Source organism: Pinus tabuliformis, chromosome 4_2 (assembly GCF_031772625.1).
Source record: "Pinus tabuliformis cultivar Carrire ecotype Pingquan chromosome 4_2, CPIR1, whole genome shotgun sequence".
Taxonomy (NCBI): domain Eukaryota; kingdom Viridiplantae; phylum Streptophyta; class Pinopsida; order Pinales; family Pinaceae; genus Pinus; species Pinus tabuliformis.
The window spans coordinates 771,691,541-771,716,226 of NC_142304.1; the positions used below are offsets into that span (position 1 = coordinate 771,691,541).

Below are 24,686 nucleotides of genomic sequence, written 5' to 3' on the forward strand. Positions count from 1 at the left end.
GCGCTCTCAAGCATGTCATTTGGCTGGGGTGACCCTTTGTATTCTTTTGCCACTTGGATAGATGCCCACCTGGAGAGAAAAGTCTTTAAAATCCACCCTTGGTGCCAAAAAACCGAAGAGTAGATGACCGGGCCCACTTGGAGAAGTTGCGACCCGAAATTTAGCGAAACGGGAGCATTTTGGCCGTTTTTTCCCCTCTGCGTCGCCCCAAATTTCCTGTGCATCATGCCACTTTGGAGCCTGTTTTGGGGCACTTGTAGGTGTCTAAAATGTGCCTAAGTGGGCTTGTTGGAAATCCTGTCCTGTCTACTTTCAAACCGAACTAGAATTTCTGAATTTGAAGCTCATTTGCCCCTCCAAAACTTCATTCTCCCAAGACTGCTTTCTGTGTGTCCAAAAAGTGGCAGAGAGGCCATTTTTGGGTGTTTTTTGACCTTTAGGAGACCCAAAACTTGTCAAAATTTCTTGCCCGGACACCAATAGACATATTTTTCGATTCTAAATCCAAATATGCAAGTCGTTCCTCGATTAGAGTGCTAGAATTTTAGCGTCGCGCCAGTGGCGCAGCGCACAGGGAGAAATTTCCTATTTTCTGCCCAAAAATTTTGCCTGTGACCAAAATTTGCCCAAATTTTTTGAAATTTGGGCTGGAGGTTCCCTATGAAGTGCTTTGTTGTGCCAAGGAAGCCTCAGCCAAGATTCGAAGCCGATCTTGCTCCTTTGCCTCCTTTTCCTCTTTTGCCTCTTTTCTTGCTTTGCTCAATTTTGCCTTTAGGCTCCTGATACTTTCTTTGGAACTCATGTTGCGTGCCTGGTAGTGATGAGTCATGCACCTCAGCATGTCTTTCTCCCTATTTTGTTTCTCCAATAGCCTCTCCAAATGCATGTTGACACTCTCAAGGTTGGACACCCGGTCTTCATTGATTTCTTGCTCCAAAAAGGTGAGCGGAACCCTTCTTCTTTGAGTATCTTGGAGCTGCTCACGGATGTTCTGCAGCTCCATGATCATCTGCTGGTCCTCAAGCTATTTGTTTCTCTACTCTAGGTAGTTCATGTTCCACTTGGCCCTTTCTAGGTCAATGGTCAAGTCTTCAATCTCTGATTACTGCTCCTTGATGATCTCTATAAGCTCCTCATTGGTGGGTTCTGCATCTGTCTCATCATCCTGGAGGAGGACAAACTCAGTCTCTTGCTCACATGATGGCCCTTCCTCCTGCACTGAATCCTTGCCCTTACCTTGCTCCTGTGGTGCTGATGGCGGAAGCGAGGCCCCTTCCACCCCAGGTGGAGATAACACTCACTTTGCTGCTGCAAACAACGGTCTGGTGCCTTTCGGATAGCCTCTCTGATATGTGATGAAAACTGGCATGGTGGCAATCTCATGGCTCTCAAACTGATGTGAAGGACTTCCCATCTCAGGCTCAAACTGATATGAAGGACCTCCCAGCTCATGCTCAGACTGATGTGAAGGACCTCCCACCTCATGTTCTGCCTCTGATATCACCAGTGGAGCGCTGAAGAAATCACGAGAGATGAAGTCCTCCCAAGCAATACCCTGCAATCCTAACTGATGGTCCACTAAAATCTGGATGAAAGCAAAATGATAGACATTGTTTAGCTGTTGTTGTGGGGTCTTGCGCTGCATGAAGTTTTTCATCTTCTCAATGTTGTTGTAGATGAAGAATGGGAGGCTCATCATCTGCACCCTGGTGAACTGCATGAGCAAGCGGATGTGATAGGCATAAAGGCAAGAAAGCCTCCCCTCGCAACTGAAATATTTCATGATCAATCTCATGAGTGGGGCATACTCATCCCTCAAAAACCTGAATCGAAAAACTCTGGTGAGCTGGCTCAAGCCGCTGTTCTTGATGTAAGGCTCATAGTGGTGCCTCTCCACCTTCTTTTTCTTATGCCACTACTCCCCAACGTTAGGTATCCCTGTTGCCACTGATATAGCCTCTGGTGTCAAAGGGAAGGTGACCCCAGCTAGGACAGATTAGCCTCCCTGTAGATGAAGTACAAAAATGCAGGCCAACTCATGATGGACTTTGACATTCAACACCCTTTGACAAAATTCATAACATGCCAGGTGCTGGAAACAAGACATGGCAAGTGGGCATGCCTGTGGCTCTGTGAGGGTGTTTGGCTCGTCTCTGAGATGTCTGCCACTCCGGTGATGTCTCCTATGGGACCTCTCTCCTGAAGATGTGTCACTGTGTGTATACCCCTCATAATCTGATGAATTTTCTGATGCCATTACTACTTCTTGTACCCTGATTTTTATGCTGCCCTCTAAATCCAAGGAGACTAATCAATGCTCTGAAAATCTGTTACCAAGGGGACAATAAAACAGGGGAGTGTTAGGAGGGGAATGATGAAAATGGGAATAGGGGTTTAAAGGAGAAATTTATCAAGGATTTGGGAGTGTTTGGGGTAGGGTTTTTATGGGGTAGGGTTTGGGATTTTTTGGGCTATAGGGATAAAGGGGACAAAGGGATATGATTGCAATGTAGCTAGGGTAACTATTAGGGGAAACTGCTCCAGGGGAATTAGTTGATAGAGGTAGGGTAGGAGCATATTTAGCAATCAAGTTACTGTAGCAAAACCGTAGCTTTTTTACCCCTTTTTGTGTCATTTTTGTGTTTGCTTAATAAAAGTTTGCTTTTGATTTCATGGTCACCAACATCATATTTTTCTTTGAGTTTAGGATGAGTGGTGAAGGTATCTAGGGCCACTTTTGCAATGTTGAGAGCCAATTTCAAAAAAATTGGGCGATTTCGGTGCTTTTTTAGGCTCACAGGCCTGTGCGCCGCGCGCCAGGTATGCGCCACGCCAGTGCAGTGCTAACACTGTGGCCAGGCTCCAAGTGTGCCATGCACCCTGAGTGCGCCGCGCCACCTTGTGTGTGTGTCGCGCGCTTTCAAATGGCATTCATTTGTTTGGAAGAACAGGGGTGAGGGTTTTAGGGTGATTTAGGGCGATTTTTTAGGAGACAAGGTGGAATGGAGGTGACTATGACGAGGAGTGAGGGGACAAGGGGAGGGGAAACAAAACCTTGGTGGTGTCTTTGAGTTTATAAACCCCATTTATCATTTTTGTTTTGGTGATTATTTGCATGAATGGCCAATATGCTTTGGATCTCACTTGACGTCTTAGAAATGCTGCTATTGACCAAATTGACAGAGAAGAGGTTTCATTCAGGCCTACCTCTTGTTTGCTAGACTTCAACTAGGATATAGAACAAGTTTGCAAGTGTTTTTGAGCTCCCTGGCCCTGCGTGCCGCGCGCCAAGCACAGTGTGCCACGTTCCCTAAGTGCGTCGCGCCCTTGTCGACTTTTCACTGTGTGCTGGCTGCCGATGCGTCACGCCCTCCGTGTGCGTCGCGTGCCTTGGTGTGTACGCCGCACCACCTAGAAATCTGCCCTCCTTACTCGAATCCTCCTCCTTAGCTCTCCTTTCTTCAACAATGCCTCTCTCAAGCTTTTCCTTAACACAATGACTTAGTCTTGGGTCAAAACAAATATATATAGGCTTTGAGAGAGTTGGGTTCAATTTTTTCCTCTTTGAAAACCCACTTTACAATGTTTATGTTTTTCACTTTTTATTGACTTTAAAACACTCTGCTTTTTCCCTTTTTCTTTGAAATTTTGGCTCTCATCATAAAATTTTTGGCATTTTTTTCCGGTGACTGTGTGACTGGGCATCTGGGTTTGAAATCCATGACTGCATCTGAAAATGTCAACTGGCAATTTTTGGAAAATTTTGTCATAGTTGACCTTGTTTGACTTTTCTTCAAAACAGAGTTTTGAAGAAGATTCGATGTCTCTTCAGGTGATGATGAAGCTTTCTAAACTGTAGTTGTATAAGGTCTCCCTCTGGCCTGCATGGCTTGTTCTGGACATGTTTTTCAAAGACCACATTGATGATTTCCTAGACCCAACAATAAAAATGACTTTGTCCTGTAATATGACCAGACCTTGACTGTCATGAATTTCATTGATTACGGACCAAGACCTGAACCAGAAGGGGCCAGAGATGAGAGAAAATGACTAGCATGACCTTCTCCATTAGATCATGACATGTCCCTAGCGAAATGCAGTTGAGTTGATGGAGCGGGACACCTAAAATTGAAATGCAGAAAGAGCTTTGATCTCTGACGGAGGGCTGAATAGACCGACTCTAACACAAGGTAAGGCCAGAATTAATAAAACTAGAGGAGTAGTTGATTCCTTATTAGTTCAAGGGCTAAAGCAGAATATTCTAAGTGTAGGGAAAATGGAAGATAAGGGAAATATAACTGTGTTTGCGTCAACCAAGTGCAAGCTTATGAATGAATTAACTGGAAAATTTATAGCTAGAGGATGTAGAAATCCAGAAAAATTATATGTTTTTGAAGAACGAAATTCTCATAAATATGAGAAAGATTAAGAGTCAGAGTAAAAGAATATGGTGCATATTGCAGTCCCTTATTCTTAAATGAAGATTTCTCATAGTGGCTATGGAAGTGGTAAGAGGTACTTGATCTCATGAAAATAGAAGATGATTATCATGTCCTTATAATCAGTGATGTGCAATCTCAAGGGAAGTAATACATGTTTGTCTTGATGATGATTCCCATGGTTTTTTTTTCATGTTTCTTATACTACTGATAGTGCCTCTGGTGTAGTAACAGTGCATAGGTATAGATAGAACAGACTCAGGGGAAGCTAAAGGTGTGAAATTTCAATATTTCACTTTCTCTACAATGATCCTATAAAGAAAAGTCACATATATACGTGAGTTCTGAACTAAACAGTCACATATATATTGGTATCATGAAGAGATAGTGGGAAAAAATCAGGAAAAGGGACCGATATGCTTCAATCAATTATTTTTTGTTTTCCTGTTCTGATGGTTGATGATCACAATCCGTTGTTGATATTTAGAGGTTCTTTTGGCCTTTATAAGTTGTCGATACCTTCATGGATGACTGGTTGATGAAGATACTTTCATAATTATTACTAATATATGAGATGATATGACCAAATTTGACAGTGAAGAGTTGGCACAAGTTCAGGGGGGAGCATTTTCTATGCTTCTAATAATCCATTGGTGGCATTATATGTGTGATGCTTCTTATGTTGTTGAAGCTCTTGATCATGATATCTTCTTGAGTTGCATATTGGTGAAATATGTTCTTGAGGAAGTGGTGTTGGTGTAATAATTATTCTTTAGATGAAGAATGATGTTGCTAATACATGCTTATTATGTTATTTCTACATCTATTGGATGATACTTGGAAACATGACATTTTTTTATGATGATGAAGAATGATGCTACACTTTCCTATCTTACTTTTTGATGATACGCTTGTTGTTGTTGTTGCACACCTAGTCACAGATTGATGATATTGAAGCTACATCGTCTTATCTTGCAAATTGATGATGGAAATGTACATATTGTTGTTCTTGGTGCCGCTAATTGATGCTTATGGTGAAAATCTTGTTGGCTTTATGATGCATGTGTTGTACTTGATGGGAACCTGCTTGTACCAGAACAACTCACTTGTACATGGTAACTAGATGAATCTACAAAAGAGATATCAGATGTGACAGAATGCATGACAAGTAGTATCGATAGATGTGATGAAATGCAAGGCAGCTTCAAGGAATCAATTCAGAAGGCAACTCTCTTAGATGAAAGATCACAGTATAGCAGGTAAACACCAAGAATGAAGAAAGAAAGGTATACATAGGTTCACTATACACCAAGTCACGTATACACGCAAGTTCACTATATACCAAGTCGCGTATACACGGAGGTTCCCATACACATGCATTTTCATAGAAGGAAAGGCACGTACATGTCGGAAACTTGGTTTTGGTCCGTGGTATTTGGTCCATGGTATTGTGATCCATGGTATTGGTCCAAGGTATCTTGTCGGATGTGTTGACCCCAGGTATTTGGTCCATGGTATTGATTCTAATTTTTTTTGTACCATGGTATTGAGCAAGGCCTAAGACTATAAAAGGAGGCGAAGATCATTAGGCAAGGGCACTCAAGGATTGAATATCTAATGAAGAGCAAAATCTAGTATGCTAGTTATGGGTTTGTGATGCTTTGCTTGATCTGAACCAAGGATGCACCTATGTGGTTGATGATGGATGATGGACCAGAATCATGAAGGCTTAAATGTATTAGCATTATGTGGTTTGATCATGAACATGCTAGATACTGACGCATGCTTTTATTATTTAAATGTGATGATCTGGGTATGAATGAAGTCTGAAATAGTTGTGATGCTTTAAGTTAGCATTTTGAGATCTGTACGCAGGTTGGATTTGGTAAAACAGTGCACACACGGTGGTTCAGCATAGAGAAGTAGCGTATACATCATAGAATGAAATTTGCAGATCGGTACGCTGGATCCCCTTGGAAAGAGGGTGTATACACGCTAGTTCAACCTATGAATGTAGTGTATATATTCTAAAGTATGATCTATAAGGTTTATGTTTGTTGTTGCAGTGTTCAGGATTATGTATGTGTTCTGGTGACTATTTTCTAGTGACAATATTCTGCATATTCAGACTGGTTTATTGCGATTTGCTTTAGTGTTGATAAATGAAATCTAATGATGGATTAGGATCATAATGAATTATCTTTATGTGATATGATGGACTAGATCTAGTTGCTAACACACGTATTATCCTTTTGTATGTAATGATCTGGGTATGTTTCAAGTTGAGAAGTGCAGCGAAGTTATAAGTAAGTATTTGATGACGTATACACTGGTTCACTTTGGTGAAGTTACGTATACACGCTGGTTCGGCTCTTCCATGTAGCGTATGAACACTGATGCATGGTTTTTGATGATACTGCTGGCTCTAAATATTGTTGCAAAGTTTTGGGTTCTGCTTTGTGTTCTGGTGACTGTGTTTTGATGACAAGGTTTCAGTGACTAAGTTGTTGGGTGATTCAGAGAGTAATGATTGAGTATTCAATGAATGGGTAATGCAATAGTTGCATTTCATTGGTGATTGATTTTGAGCTTCAATGTTGTTGATGGGTCTAGTATGAAAATTGGATGAAATGTGGCCTTCAGATTATGGTGTTGTGTTCCAAGAATTTCCAGTCTGAAAATTTATGAAACGTGGTACTTGGAGGAAGAAAGAAGGTCGTAGCCTTCTGTAGGTTGGCACCTATGTACTAGTAAATATATCATCTAGTACAAGAGCTAGGGGGTTGTATCTCCCTTCCAGAAGAACCTGGAGAACGAAAGAAGGTTGTAGCCTTCTGTAGGTAGAAGCCTGCGTACTAGTATGAGTCTGCACCAGTACATTGTTGTAAACAAATTTTCTTATTATTAAAAGAAGACAGAGATGACAGCAGCAGGTGGTTTTTACCCATGTTGGGTTTCCACCTTACATCTTGGTGTTCATGTGTGATGCTTATGTGTGATGGTTCTTTCTATTATTAAATACACATGGTTACTATTGAATGTTTAATAAAGTACTGATACTCAGATTAAAGATCAACATTTGATGAATTAACAGAATCATTAGTTTGCTAGATATACACTTGTTTCCTTAAACATATTTTCATACACACGCAGGTTGCCTTAATTGAAGTAGCGTATATGAAATTTAGTAAGACATTGTAAAAATATTATTGACTTGAGTAATACTGATTCACCCCAACCCCCCCCCCCCCCACCCCACCAGTATTATTTCCAACAAATTCTACATAGTATATGATGGTTGTTGAAGACTATTGATCTTGTTACCTCACTATAGAGGTATTTGGTGTTGGTTATACATGTCATATTTCTCGTTTGATGTAAAGGTCATGTAAAGACTTATGATGTAATCATTGTAAAATTCATTAATTTATGGACTATTGTGGTCAAGCCTTTTTGGGCATGTGATGTAATTTATAACCCCACTTTGATTGGGAGGTTGATGTAATAATGAAGTCAAATATGTAAACCCATTATGATTGGGTGATTGATGTAAGTTCAAGTAATTGGTGATAAGACAAGTCATATGAGTCATAGATTCATGTAATTCATTGTACATCCTTCAGAAATTTCAACACATGCTTAGGGGGAGCATGGTCGGTCTTCAATGTTCATACTCAATAGTTTAGATCTACATAATCCTTCATTCAGCATTGGTCAACCCTTTTTCCTTGATGTCAAAGGGGGAGTGTAGCTTGGTGTTTAAAAAGATTGGTGGTTAACTTGATGTATTTTACATGTATCTATAGGTGGTGGTGACCAAACACCAAAGTGGATTCCATCAAGTCCAAAGGGGGAGGTTGTTGGCAATATGAATGATGGGTTTTCCTTTGATGGAAACCTACTTGATGAGTTATCCTTTGATGGAAACCTACTTGATGAAGATGTCAATAGGATGTGGCTACATATGTGATAAAGAGTTTGATCAAAGGCATAGCAATTCAAAGTTAGAGAAATGATAAAAATGAAGTTTGAAGAAGTATGAACAGGTTTGGTGAAGCAAAGTCGAGTATACACAGGCTCTATGAAGTAAAGTTGAGTAGACACGGGTTCTATGAAGCAAAGTAGTATACACAGTTAGGTTTGGTGAATAATAGTAGAATATACATGGATTTTGTGAAGAAAATTCACATACACATGCGGGTATGAAGAAGAAAAGGCACGTACAATTGCCGCACCATGGTATTCTAAATACCAAGCATTCTTACCATGGTATTTTCCTGTGGTAATGAGCCCAATAACAAATGTTTTGATCCCTTCTAAGAAAACCATAAGCTAGAGTATGGTTTTGACCTGTGGTATTGGATCAGGGCTAAGCTATATAAAGAGATGAAGATCAAACTGGTAGAAGTGTGCAAGTGATGAATATTGTATGATTAGTTAGATTTGAAGAAAATATGCATGTAATAGGATGTTGATGTTTTTCTCGATCTAAAACTAAGTATGCACCGAGGAATGTGATGATGGTTAAGATGCAATACATCTCAGATGACAATCTTGATTATGAGGTGATTTGATATATGTTGATAGTGTCTTGACACATGATTTTTCTATGTATGCCGAGATCTAGGTATGTCTGAAGTTTTGTGATGTGGCAGAGTTTTGTGCTAGTAAATGCAAATCTATACGTGGGGTTTATAGCCTGAAGGGCGTGTATACACACAGGTTTGATACTGGTAAGTTGTGTATAAATTTGTAATCAATACGCAGGTTCGTTTCCTAAAAAGCACATATACACGTAGGTTTCTTTTAGGGAAAGCACATGTTAGGTTCCTATACCAATAGGAGTCATAATTTTCAATAGCTAAGATTAAACCTGTAATATGTACATACCTTTGCTTTCTGCAAATGTTTTCCATATTCAAAAAATTAGAAAATGTAAAGAGGGTATGTCCTAAAAGAATAATCAAAGGACAAAAAGAACAAAAAATTAAAAAAATATAAAAATATGAACCCCAAGAAAAGAAAAAAGACCATGAAAGTGAGAAAACCAAAATGCCACTGCTATTTACCTTTTGTGCATAATAAATGATTGTGTGCAGTTGTAATCTTTCCCACAATCCATGATAGTCAATATGTTCAAACTTGGCTATTTCATGTTTTCAATTTCATGTCTATAGATAGAGAATAAAAATCTGACCAAACTGTTTAATCTTGGCAGATAATTAGATAGGTAGAGTAAATAAAAGGAGCTCAACTATTTAATCTAAGCCCTTGGATGTAATAAGGTTATATTTAGTCAGTTTACTATTGTAAAAAGACTACCTGATCCACATTTGGGGCAAAGATGTATTTTAAGGGTAAAGGACCCCCAGCACTAGGGCAGTAGATCTCGGTTTGAGTCCGAGTGTATTTTCTTTGTTAGCACCTTAGCTGGATTGCTTTTTGTGTCTCGGTTCCACATAACTGCAGAGTCCACCATAAGGAAAGGGTTCGTTTGGGAGCATGCTACACGTATGATTTTTCGTGATCTTTGAAACGTATCAACTAAGGAATCTGCGTGTCTAATAAGCTTAGAAATGATAAGAGATGGAGTAGTTTGAGAGATATACGCGTAGATAGTTAAGCCAACCATTGAGATTCGATTTCATTTACAAAGGTGTTGCTTGCTGGAGAGATGAAAGTCAGATTTCTTTTCTTTATGTGTCTCGATTCGACCCTGGGCGTCTCTGTTCTATGTCATCGAATATGCTCGACCAACCATCTGAGGAGCGAGGGTGAAGAGTGTAGGAACTCCAAAATAGAGGGGCGAAGCCACTCATCTGACCATCGGGAGGGTGGTGGTTTTGATGCTTACTTTCTCAATATCTTAGATTTACATATTGAGAGGGGATGATACACCAAATTCATAGCAACACCCCGAAAAATGGGGAATTTGTCTCACTCACCACTGGCTTGGTCCTGCCGAGCTTTTCTTTCGTAGATGCTTTGTTCCTAATGATATGAATGCCGACCAAGACAATGAGTAAGTGACTACTGGTCATTATTTATATATGTAATAACGCGTTGATAGACGATAGTCATTTCCAGGAATCCATCCCACTCTAAAGAATGCGATTCCAAGCATAATTATATATGTCATTTCTGACAATAATTATATATGTCATTTTTGACAATGAAAGGAAAGAGAAAGCTTCATAGCGTAGTCGAAGCACATCTCTATCTCTATATTTGTTTGAGATAGGGATAACACCCTCCCTCTCAATTAGGAGGGAATTAGCTCTAAGGGAGTGTTGCCTCACCGAGGTCATGCTTTTCTCAATGTTCCTAGAGTTCAAGCGCTTCGCCGAAACTTGATTGAAATGACATATATAATGAATGTCACTATCTCTGGTCTTGAATTCACCTCTAAGGAGGGAAATATTAGTTTGGAAAAACAACAATGAAATCTGCCATGAATGACTAGAATCACTGGTCAAAATGACATATATAATAGTAGGTGCTTCGAGCAAGAGCCAATGGAACAATTGATCATACCAGGTTGGTCGAGATATCAGGCCTGGCATCTCTTGCTCCCCTTTCAATCTATTCTGGTTGGTAAATATTTCAAGGCCTGAGCTTCCTCCCCTTTCAAATGAAGGGGGGCATACAACGCCTGAGCTTGCTCCCCCTTCAAATGATGGGGGGCATACAAGGCCTGAGATGGTCGGTAGAAATATCTCGTAGTTGGCCTGGCATCTCTTGCTCCCCTTTCAATCTCTCCAGGTTGGTCAAGATTTCAAGGCCTGAGACTGCCTTCTCTGATTACACTTCCCTAATTGGGTTGGGTTACAGCAACATATATAATAGATTTCATTCATTCCGCTACTAAACTCAAGCATTTCGCAACTAGAATGTGAGCCATTTCTTCATGCATCTTCTCAACCACCGCAACATATATAATATAGTGAGTGAATTCCACTACTAAACTCAGGACTTTCCCTACTGGAAAATGATCAATTTTCATGCCAATTTTCAACCACCACAACGTAGATAATACTAGAAAATCTGGACAATTTTCATGCAAATTTTCATGCATCTGGAACACCACTGTTGCATAAATAATATGTGGTAGTCATTCCGCTAATAAAAAAAGGAATTTCACTCCTGGAAAATGAGCAACTTCGATAAGATATTTCCATCATTTTGCTACGATCATTTAAGGTATGAAATGACATATATAATGAGTGACACCCTTTAGGGACAAAAAAGGATTGATCGATTCATGGCATGGGAATTTCATAAGTGTGAAAGACGCATCCCTGGCACATAGCATGTCATTCGGTCACCTGCAGGGACCCAGGACATAGCGTCAAATTAGCACTTCCATTTTTCCACCTGCCTGGAGAGATTGAAAGGGGAGTGAAGCGATCTTTTCTTCCATGCTATTGTGTAGCATGTATGGCAAGGTTGAGGCTTTTGTTGGAGCCAGGGGATAGCTGTGCAAGACAAGGTAGATGAACATGCTTTTGTGGCCTCATCAACAAGGGTTTTTGACAATGTAGTGGTGTGTATTAATGAGCTGACTAGGGTAGTTAGGCCATTTGACATAGTCAAACATAACCACTCTGTTCATATAAGTAGTCCTCTAGGGAGAGGGTAAAAGGTTTCTAGTTTCTCTTTAGTTGGTGATCGTTGATAGTTGGTTGATATCCCTATTTTGACATCATCCTAGGAGGAAGTTAGAATGGGGGGTTACTTATAATCAATGGGGTAGCAGGGTGCAATCACAGTATCGAAGAGTGACTGAAAAGGAGGTTGATTTATATTATTTGATAAGGTGAATTTTGTGAATAAATAGTGAAATGGTTTTGGTTTACTTGGTATCACCCCCGGTTCTGTCCTATTCGATTGAAGCGTAAAATCTCGTGTTGAGAAATGTATAGATCGTACTTGTCCCAGCTTTCGCTTCCCCATTGACATTTGAGCCATCAATGTGGATCAGGTGTCGGTCGGAGACATTACCATCCAACCACCTCCTGTTTCTGGATAAGAGAACTCCTCGATATCGGGTAAGGGTCACCCTAAATAAGAATAATAATAGGCCTTTATTACATAATATAAAGAGGGGGGATCTGTCAAGGCTGGTTTTCTATCCAATCCAGGCTCCTCCTCAATGCCCCCCCCGCCCAAGGATATGGAGTGGATGGTGGTAGAATCCGAATGTTAGAAAAGATGGAAAGGCATTCACGATAGGTGGTGGCTCTCATTCCTTAGTGAGTGTCTAGTCCCAAGTGAATCCGCTATCTATAAGCATTGAACCCTTCAGCAGGAGGAGTCTAGGTTAGTTTCAGGTGGAACAACTTCTACTCCCAATGGTGAGGAGGTAGAATGGTGCCTTGACCCCCAAAGAGAATGGGTAACCAATAGTCTTAGGGACTAGTACTACCTACATTGTATAGTTTTCAAGATATTGATTGTGATACTGCGACTTCCCCCCATCTTATTTGGACAATATTGCTAAGGGTTCAGTAGAATCAGTTAAGAGGTAGGTAAGGTACGCTTGCTTGTAGGTAGGTTTATTTTCCTCAGTAAGAGTGCCTGTAGGTAGATGAAGTCATAACAATACATAAGGCAATAGGCAATAAATAAGGATAATGCAGGTAACCAGTGAATGATGGAGGTCACACTGGATGAAGTAGCACATAAGGGTAAGCCACTGGGGTTCTCCCAATAAGCATTCAAAGCATCTCAATTAATAAGCACTCTCCTTCCTTATTGATTGTGTAGGTTGTCATATAAATGATTCTAAATCACCATAGAGAAACGTATCTAGCTATTCTTTTTCTTATTCAAACCTAGGCTACACAAGGGAGTGAGGGGAATAAATCAAGGTCTTACCAAATAGACAAGCAGAGCTAGAAGGGTGATACCATATGATTCCCTCAATTCACCCACCAGCACAAATAGGATACTATTTGATTCCCTGGCAAATATGAAATCCGCTTTTCAATACTCTTATCGAAGGATTCCACCCACAAACTCAAAGTTGATGGATGACTTCAATTGGAACAGGATATTGAACTAAAATATCTAGAAGGTACACTAAGCGATGTGCTTTTTGCTATAATGCCTTTGTTTCTACTGCAACTAGGTAATCTGAAATGGGCTATCGATCTCGCTTTTGGGCTTCAATTGGTTCTGTAACCCTTGCCCTTGCCCTTGCCTTTGATTATGGCTTCTATTTTTCCAATCGACAAAGCCTTTGCCTCTACTCTCCATAGCATAGGTGAAAGCATAGGTGGTTTTGATTTGTCCCTAATTACTAGACATGGAATTAGCTACACAATTTCCCCCTGGCGAACTAAGCTATTAGGTAATATGCTTGCTAATGCCCAGAGTAAGCACTTGTTTTTCCTGATCTCCATTAGCTATACCATTCGGGCAACTGTATCTGCCTATCTGTCTATCCTTTCCATTGTTCGCTTATTCTACTAGGGTGGGTATGGGCGATATGGGTGTGGTTCTTATTGTGTAATCCCTTTTTATTCCCCCCATCTTAGCTGCTTTTGCTTGGTCTATTCAATCTACTTAGTCAACTGGTGGATATGCTTCTAGCCTTGGACTTGGATATGCATGCTTACTCGGATGCTTGAAATGCTACCTTTGCTTCCATCTCTATCTCTGTTTCTGGTGCCTGGGATGCTTCCTGTGTTCCCACCTATGCTTCTAGTGCTTGTGCCTTTACCTACCTTACCGGTGTGGGGTGAACTACAATGGGTTTTCATGCTCGCTTGAGTGATTGGTTGGCCCCTAAAACCCTAGTTTAGGATTAATAGGCTGGGACCTATTGAGTAAGATTGCGTGAGCTGGTGGTTTTTTACTACCCTACCTTAACCTACCCCACCTTAACTATATCTATATTTGTCAATTTGGTAAGCTACCACTTTCACTACTATTGAATGGATGGCCGAAAACTTGCACTTGCGACCTCCAAGAACTACCTTTGTTACTTTCGTAGGATCCGATTCCCTTTTACTTGCATGTTCTATATAGGTTACGGCTACCGGTTACCAAGGAACAAATAACCAACTCCCTGCAACTCACTCAGCTAGTGGCTCAAGCCATACATATGGACTGATAGATGCTTAAGAAATAGAAATAACATATAAACTCTTACCCGGTGTTTCTAAATGGTCATAAGAATCCCTGGATCTATCATAATGAGCTTTTCTCACATGGCTAGTACTACGTCTCCCTTATAAACCCTGATAGTCGATTTGCTAAATCAAACACCTAAATCTAAGCTATCTAACTTGCTAAATCTCCACCTATATAGTGGCATTGACAGTTACACTTATACCTATACCTACTACTATACCACCCTCTAACACCTCTATTATAGCTATAAAAGGCCTCTCTACCCTTAAACCTCCATGTTTAGCCACTATGTTAGGCCATCTACTATCTACATAGTCCCTCAACCACTTCAATCTTTCTTGCATATCTATAGTTCAATCTCCCCTAATCTTCTACCTAGGAGTATAAAGTTTGATAGGTTATCGTCTTACCATACTAGGAATGTATCCTCATGACAATGGAACCCCATGTGTTTGGTAATACATCCTCATATAATTTTGTATCATACTATATATATCATTTTTCATACTCTCCTTGCCCCCGGAGGGACAAGCGACTTCGCACCTTAGTTTATAATCTTTATAAAAGAGACATCTCTCTCTCAATTATGTGTCCTCCTACTCCCAATGTATCAACTTTGGGCCGTCCCTCTAAAGCCCTCACTCTAGTGTACCTTAATGATAGGTTAGCTAGGCTTAATAAGAATCTATCTTTGGTCTCCATGGCCTAATATTCTCCCATAGCCATTGTGACAAAAATATATCAGTAGCTAGTAAGACACTCCCTCCCTTAAGAATCTTGTCTAAGGATATGTCTAAGCTAGATAGAAACTCCCATAGAATAATAAGACTACACTCTCTAATCTATGTATAATGCTTACTATATAAAAATACACAACTCCATGGTGTTCAGCTATAGCCATGGTAACAACCCTTATAATAAGTATCCTCAACAATGGTACTAGTTAACCATGTTGATCTCATCCCTACTCCTAACTTTATCATAGCTAGGGACCTCATCCTTTCAAAACCTCTGTCTCCTTAAGATGCAGGAATAGGAGGGTGAGGGTGAGGGTGAGGTAACGTGGGGGGAGACAAGTAACTCTCTTGGGGGGGAGGGGCCCCAAAAGAGAGGATGCCCCCGGCAAGGTGAGGGTGAGACTGTCGAACTCTCAACCTATGGGAGAGGTAACGAACGCTCGACTAAGAGGCCACCATCACTCAACCACTGGGAGAGGAACTTGAAGAACTAAAAGGCTGCCATCGCTCGACCATCGAGAGGGCCACCATTGAGAGGTGGCCTAGAATCTATCTGATGATGAAGAAGATGCATTGGCCGATAGCCCAGACAAGTGATAGTTTCAAGCAAGGTGATACTCAGGATGAGGAGCAGACTGATAAGGAAAGGGAGATAGCCTATTAACAAGAGGATGACCATTGAATTTCATTTCATTTCATTGAATAGCAACAGCCGCCATTCAATAATGTCGTCTTTGAAAAGCTCTTGGATTGAATAGCTATTTAGGAGATCATTTAGATAGAATATGTTGTCGCCCATCTCCCCTTAGATGTTTCTAAAGTGTTAGACTCAATTAAGGCTAAAGAACTGGATGATAAAATAGAAAATCCAGGACAGGTATGATTGAAAGGGAAAAAGGCCCAACAGATACTTTTACATTGTCTTAGTATAGATAGATGAACTACTCACGCTCTGTAGGATTTGAACCCACGACATTAGGTTTTCGAGACCTACATTCTACCAAACTGAACTAAAAGCGCAGTGCTTCCTTGCCCTCGGAAGCACAAGACCTCTGGACCTTGGAATCTGTCATCTTAATAAGGGGAAAGAGTCATGCCCTCTCTCTATTTTCAAAGGGCCAGCGGGCCCTCCAAATCAAAGTGTTTGGTTTTGGGGTGGGCCTTTTGAAAACAGAGGGGCAAGATCTCTATCCTTTTGAAAATGGAGAGCTTTCAATTCAAAAGACTCTTTTCCCTCTCGATGGTGGCGATGGTGGCCCTTAATAGTCGAGTGATAAATCCCTCACCATTTGAATAGTGAGTGACTTCGTCCCTTAATGGTCGAGAAAGAAATCAATGGTGGCCTTATCAGTCAAGCCCCTACCGGTCCTTATGATCGAGCAACTCAAGTTCCTCTCCTTTCACAGTCAAGCGCTGCTAGACCTTATGGTCGAGCAACTCAAGTTCCTCTCCTTAACAGTTGAGCCCCTGCCGCTCCTTATGGTCGAGCCTGCTTGCGCATCCTCTCCCTCTCGATGGCAACCCTTATGGTCGAGCAACTCAAGTTCCTCTCCCTAACATTAGAGCCCCTACCTATCCTTATGGTCGAGCCTACTTACGCATCCTTATGGTTGAGCAGCCTTCCAGCTCCTCGGGAACCCGAATCTAACCCAATATTAAGGCTTCAAGACCTTATTAAGCAAACTGAAATCGCCCTACCAAAAAGTTTCTAAATGAGCTCTCCATTATAACGGTTTCCCAGAGAGCCCAGAGAGTTGAACAGGAAGGAGTAAGGGGAAGGGGTATCCTTTTCGGCCCGGAGGGATAGCCGCAACTTGACAATATTGCCTCAGTTTATCCCCTTCTTCTTTATATAGAGAGGAGTGGAGAGTGATTCTTATCATAGCCCAGTGTGGATCAATTCATTATACTGGAGGAATGAGCCCTCTCCCCTCCCCCACCATTTTCAAGGCAAGGCTAAAAGGCCTTTTTGAACTCTCTATCTATAGTATTAGGCCTGCTCTGCTTGCTTGAAATAGTTGTGGTTTTTCCTGGAAGAAAGAGGAGGTTCTTTTCAATTTAGTATGATATCGCTGAACACCTCACGGTGCTTACACCTATCACCTATCGAAGTGATGTTCTTTCACCTCGTACGAGAACTTGTCTAGAGAAGGATTTCCCGCTTAGATGCTTTCAGCAGTTCTTCCATACCAACTTGGTTGCCCGGCGCTGCTAGGCATGACAACCGGTACACCATAGGTTGGCCCAACCCAGTCCTCTTGTACTAGGGTTGGCTCCTCACAGTTCTCCCTTCAACACCAGTGGTAGATAGGAAACGAACTGTCTCACGACGTTCTAAACCCAACTCACGTACCACTTTCATCAGCGAACAACCGAACCCTTGGGACCTTCTTCAACCCCAAGATGTGATGATTTGACATCGAGGTGCCAAATGACTCCATTGATAACAGCTCTTGCGAGTCATTAGCTTGTTATCCCCGGTGTACCTTTAATCTGTTGAGCGAGAGCCCTTCCACGCGGGACTCCCAGATCACTATGGCCGACTTTCGTCTCTGTTCAACCAGTGAGTCTCATAGTCAGGCAGGCTTAGACCATTACGATTGCTTATTGAAAGCGCCTACCTTTGCACACCTCAGTTACTCTTTAGGAGCCATCTGCCCCAGATAAACTACACACCTTGTAGTGTTACGCCTTGAGAATCAATCTAGAGAAAGAATCAGTTAGGCATCCTTAGACAAAAGAGTGGTATTCCAAGATTGATAGTTCCCTACCTCCCACCTATCCCACACATTTGTAAGAGGTTGTCACTGCGAAGCTATAGTCAAGGTGCACGGGGTCTTACCATCTAGCCGTTGGTACTCCGCATCTTCATAGAGAATTCAATTTCACTGGGTCCATGTCGGAGACAGTGGGGTAGTCGTTACACCATTCGTGCAGGTCGCTACTTATGCGACAAGGAATTTCGCTACCTTAGGACAGTTAGAGTTACTGCCACCATTTACCAGGGCTTCCATTCGAAGCTTATCACACTTCTCCTACCAACCTTCCAGCATCGGGCAGGTGTCAGACTCTATATATCATGTTACCACTTGGTAGAGTCTTGTGTTTTTAATAAACAGTCGCTACCCCGTGGTATGTGCTGCTTTCCCAACCCAAAGATAGGAGGGAGAGCACCCCTTCTCCCGAAGTTATGGGGTCATTTTGCCAATTTCCTTCAACATGGTTCTCTCAAGCGCCGTAGAATACTCAACTTGTTCACCCATGTTGGTTTGGGGTACGGTTAGTTCACCGGGACGACCACCCTCCCAATTCGAAGTTTTTTCCTGGAAGTTGAAACCCTAAGAGAAGTGCACTTTTGCATTCATTCAATTTGGTTGGCAGGAAAATTGAACTCTCATCCAATTCACTTCGATAGACATGCATGGTTCAGTAGTCAGGGCAACTTCGTCACTTTCATGTACCCATCGGATGAAAGCCCTTTTAGGGGTTCCTTAGGGACCGATTCACTCTGCGTAGATTGACTGAACACAGAAACCCTGGAACTGGCAGATGATCATGTTTTTCACATGATTCATCGTTACTCATGTCAGCATTCTCACTTCTGATATCTCCAGGTGTTGGCCCTTCCCTGATTGACACAACGTCCTGCTACTGACACTTGGTTGGCACCTCGCTTTCTCGCCATCCTCTCCTGTTAGTCAAGCAATAAATGACCTCTCCTATTAGTCGAGCAAGAAATGACCTTTCCTGTTAGTCGAGCAAGAAATGACCTCTCCTGTTAGTCGAGCAAGAAATACCTCACCCTTATGGGTGAGCAATAAAGAACCTTGGGTCTTGAGAGCCTGCTTATCGCTTCCAAGGTCTCGTCACTTCAGTGAATCACTTGAGCTCTGATACATTTTTGGTGCCATGGAGCTAAACCAGTGAGCTATTACGCTTTCTTTGCAGGATGGTTGCTTCCAAGCCCACCTCCTGGCTGTCATCGCTCCACCACTTCCTTTTCCACTAAGCGATTGCTTAGGGACCTTAGCCTATGATCTTGGTTGTTTCCCTCTCGACTCTGGATCTTAGCACCCAAAGTCTATCTGTATGATTGATTAAGCTTGTACTCGGAGTTTCCTTGGGGTTGGTCAAGCTTTGGGCCACCCTAGCCCATTGAGTGCTCTACGTCGGGCCATATTATACGCACTCTATACTGAAATAGATTTCGCGGAAATCCAGCTATATACGATCTTGGTTGGCGTTTCACCCCTAGCAACAAGTCATCCCCATATTTTGCCACACACGTGGGTTCGGTCCTCCAAGGCCTGTTAGAGCTCTCTTCATCCTGGTCATGGCTAGATCGATTGGTTTCAGGTCAAATAGTCACAACTAGGAGATTCCCTGGTTGGAAAGCGCCTACACCTAATGGCTTAAGCCGTTGTTACCATTTACTCGCTGACCCATTATGCAAAAGGTACACCATTAGGGTGAGCCGCATCCAGGTCAACCCAACCTTGAGCTCTGCTCAGATATTTGAAACAAATAAAGGGCCCCAAATGACTTAGGGGTCACTCACTCATTCCGATGGGTGAGGGTATTTCCGATCAGATTAGACCCTGAGAATCTTACCCGCAGCTTCGCTCCTTTCCCCCGAAGGGTCAAGCAAGAAATTGCTTCGACTGATTGTTCGCATCGGATTTCTTTCTATTGCACTCCCTTTCCTAGGGTTCTTTTCACCTTTCCCTCACAGTACTTTTACACTATCGGTCATTGAGGAATACTTGGGCTTAGAGGGTGGTCTCCCTTTCTCGCTACGAAGTGATCCTAATTCAAACACGCTGCGTTTTATGTACAGAATTGAACCATGGGACTCTCTATAGGGCTATCACCTTCTTTGGCCAGATCTTCCAACCTTTTCATTCACAATTCTGCCTACCTCTCCCTTATGGTCGAGCAACTCAAGTTCCTTACGGCACCTTATAGCCTAAATCAAAGGGCAAAGATCGGCATGCCTAGCTCTTCCATCATCCAATGAACTGAAATGAATCATGCAGAGAAGGCAAGGCTAGGAAAATGAGACCAAGATCGAAATGAAAACCTTCGCTGCTTATTATTTTCCTAATCCACTTTGGCTCACTGCTACTAACAGACTCTCGGTTGATTCCCATTCCCATAGCTACTTAGATGTTTTGGTTCGCTAAGTCTTTCAAGTCCAAGGAGCGCGGACTAGCCAAGGGGCTTGGATACGGTTTCCCAATTGGATATCCATGGATCATGGACGGTATCTCCCCATGGCCTTTTGCCTTTGGAAGCATCCTTCCCTCTCAATGCCCGGGCATCCATCCGATGCATTCTTTTCGATATAGCAGGAATTAAACCTGCTTCACACTGCACCAAATTCCCTCTCCATATAGTCAAGTGTTCTAACACACCCATCAATCAATCAATCACTCAGGATGCACAAGCAGGCTCGACCCCCCAGGGAGAGGACCTTTTCCTTCTACGTGATTCTATTTATGACTCGATATATGTCGAGTATGCTTTGATTTTGTCTCTCTCTCTAGTGACCAAAATCAATCTCATTATATATGTCATTATGCATGAATGACTCGATATATGTCACTTCGCAGGAAATTAGATCAATCTCATGAACCTCTGCGCGAAATGATTGGGGCCTTCCAATCATGACTCGATAGCAGTCATTACACCAAAAAATGCTGCAATGGGCATATGTCATTACGCTTTCTTATCAATGAATATATGGGCATATGTCATTATGGAAGTGACGAGGTCATTTTGACCCAAAAACATGGTTCTCTCAAGCGCCCTAGTATACTCTACTTGTTCACCCATGTCGGTCTGGGATATAGAACCGATCTCAATCCAATATCCTGCTGAAGAAAAATAGGCAGTCAATTGATTTCCATGATGATGATTATTACTTGGACACTATGTCCTGGGCCCCGTAGGTCACCAAATGAACACGCCCAGGCTATATGCCTAGTAGGGGACCACAGATGCGTCTTTCACACTTATTAATATTCCCATGAATCGATCAATCAAGACCGACAGGGGCTCGACCATAAGGATGCATAAGCATGCTCAACTGTTAAGGAGAGGATGCCCCCGACAGGGTGAGGAACGAACGCTTGACTAATAATGAGATGGCTCTCAATATAAGGAGAGGGAGAGGAACTTGAGTTGCTCGACCATAAGCCCACCACCAATAAGCATCAAGGAAGGAGGCTCGATCATAAGGACCGGAAGGGGCTCGACTGTTAGGGAGAGGAACTTGAGTTGCTCGACCATAAGGGAGAGGACTGGCGGGGGCTCGACTAATAAGGCCGCCATCGATTTCTTGCTCTATTTTCCCAAAATAGAGGGCCCCTACTTCTTCATAGGGGTCATTCACTATTCATATGGTGAGGGTTCAAGCGTAGTAGCCAAGTAGTAACACGTCGGTGACTGATTCGCCGTAGGAATACCTTTGGGCGGCGTGTTTCACTAACCAAGGCACTTTGACTTTCACCTCGACCCGTATTCGTTAATCATTCTTGAGATATTGAATGATGCTCATTATATATGTCATTACGCTATTGAAGGATTGATTAGAGAATCGATCGAATTGACTTGATTTCTTCCGGTCATGACTCAATATATGTTTCATACTAGATTCGATGTGATTCATTAGTCATTCTTGAGAGATTGAATGATGCTCATTATATATGTCATTACGTTATCTCGAGGAATTGATCAAAGAATTAGATAGGTAATTCCATAATGAATTCTATATGTCATTACGTGATCAAATCCAAGCATTCATTATATATGTTATTATGCATTCATTCATTATATATGTCATTATGGTTTAGCAGACAATGCATTAATTATATATTTCATTATGCATGAAGAAATGGCTCACATTCCAGTTGTGAAATTCCTGATATAGAATTCATACAACGCAGTATCAAGCCTTTCAATCTCAACCGACCTGGAGAGATTTCTACCATCCATCTCAGGCCTTGTATGCCCCCCTTAATTTAAAGGGGGCCTTAATTTGAAGGGGGAGCAAGCTCAGGCCGACCAACCTTCCAGATGCAATGCAAGAAATTAGGTTGAAGAAAGGGGACTTTAGTGAATCACGTGTGGCAAAAAAGGCAAAGGAACCCCAACCACCATTACATGGGATGTTTGGAAAAACATACATTGGGAGATTCGTAGACATCAAAGATCCATTAGAAGATGAAAATGAGCAAAAGGAAGTAGAAAATATTGTGGAAGAAGACAATGATGAAACTCTAGAGGACGAAGAGTTTGGATTACGTGAAATTGTTGATTAAATTTAAGCTATGCTTGGAAATCAAGCTCATTTTTTGTAACTATTAAGTAGTTATACTTGTAATGTTTTGAATTTGAAATTTTATGAGAAGAATATACACTCAATTAAGGTTGTTATGTGTTCATTATTTGTAATATGTGATTTTCGCATTAATTTTTAAGTTAATCATTATTTTTTGAAAAAAAATTGATTATTATTATTTTTTTGACATGAAATTCATAAAAAAAGCTATTATTTAACCATTTTTAGTTAAAATTTTTGTATAAAAATTGTGATTTTCGCATGTCAATTGTAGCAAAAAATTATCAAAACATGTAGTTTTTTAGTTATATTTCTGTTAAAAATGGCTCTTTTTATGTCCATTGTTAAAAAAGATTGTTTTTTAGAAACAATTATTTCTTGTGGATTGAAAAATTAATTAACGATGTATAAATATGTAGAATATCGAAAATTCAAAATATCAACCTTCTTCTTTAAATATGAAAAACAATAAAAACCTCACCACAAAAAAATTAAAATTAAAATAAAAACAAGAAAATATGAAGAAAAAGACCACTTCAAAAATTATTAAATTTACAAAATAATTATTTACATTTCATACATTAGAAAAATAAAAAATTAAAAAATTAAAAAAAGAAGCCTTTTAAAAAAAGGGCCTGGTGTAGAATTACCACGTTTTTAAATCAGCATAAAAAACACTACCATTCTAAAATGCAATGTACATAAAAAAATTTATAGTGCCAAAAACTATGCTCTAAAAAACACATGTGTTCTGCATCACCCCTTTTCAAAATCGGGTCACTTTTTTGCTATCTCTACAAAACGGGTAATAGTATGAGTTCTCATTTCAAAGTTTACATTGTTGTTTGAAAACAAGAGAAGTTTTTATACACATGAATATAGTGATGGTCTTTCAAACGGTGAAGAACATGAGTCTCATCAAGGTTATCACTTATGGAATTTGAAGATAAAAGTAATAATGCATTTGATGGCCTAGAAGAAAATTGTACTTTTATTGAAAATGTCGATGGGAATATATCAGATGTAGTAAGAGTTATAAATGTCAACAAATATTCAATTTTGGGAGCAACCCACTTTTTATTGATTAAGAATGAAGAATGAGAACCATAATCAGGTATGGGTTTTTGTTCAAAATGTGATACATTTCCTTATCTATGCAATAATGATAGTGATGATGATAGTGAAACTACTGAACTCGAACTTGTGGGTAAAAGTGAAAGGAGGCACTCTAAAGAGAAAATAGATTCAAAAACGATGCCTCTTGAAGCAACAGAACAAGGTAGGTTAGAATCAATGGAAAATGCATATGTGCCTATTCTACGCAAAGATAATTATCAAAAATGGAAAGGAAAGATGAAGTATACTCTAATGAATCTCGATGTCTAGCATCTAGTGTGCAATGGTTACACCAAGTTTCCTCCATCAGACAAGGAAGTGCAAAAGAACAGTAAGGCTTTGAGTAACATCTTTTGTAGCTTATATGATTCAATATTGAATAAGGTTATTCATTATACTACTCCAAATAAAGTGTGGGATAACCTACAAGAAATACATGAAGAAGACCCAGGTAATCCTATATCTAACATTGTGTCCAAAATGATAGATGGAGTTGTTGATTCAAAAGAAGATAGGTTAGAGGAAATTTTTGATCTTAGAACAAAACTTGATCTTGCTTTGAAAAATATTTTTAATATTAAAGATAAGTTGTAGGCTTATGAACACAAGGATCATGTTGGTATGGTATCTAACTAGTATTGTGAAGGTCTTGAAGCTGAGGTCATCTCTCTAAGTGCAGATCTTGAAAAATCAGATAAGCGGAATGAATAACTACTTCAAGCATTTAAACAATAAGAAAATGGGCTGAAAGAAGAGATCCTCAAATTAAAGCTACAAATGGAGGAAGGAAGAAAGGTTGAAGAAATTACGAATAAGCATTATCTAGAAAAGGAAAATCAATATTGGGTTGAGGTAAATATCCTAAAAGGTAAATTAGAAGAAAAAGGTAAACATTTGCAATTTCAAGATAGTACT

General features: G+C 40.7%; 1 protein-coding gene, 1 non-coding gene and 1 pseudogene across 2 annotated transcripts in view; all 3 read right to left on the minus strand.

The window, feature by feature from the left end:
- Positions 1 to 24,686, minus strand: part of LOC149171899 (3-hydroxyisobutyryl-CoA hydrolase-like protein 5) — a 186,588-nt gene that overhangs the window by 51,566 nt on the left and 110,336 nt on the right. The window lies entirely within an intron of this gene.
- TRNAS-CGA (transfer RNA serine (anticodon CGA)) lies at positions 16,260 to 16,333 on the minus strand. The gene has a single exon. It is a non-coding gene; the product is annotated as a tRNA-Ser (tRNA).
- Positions 17,438 to 20,517, minus strand: LOC149171901 (25S ribosomal RNA; annotated as a pseudogene).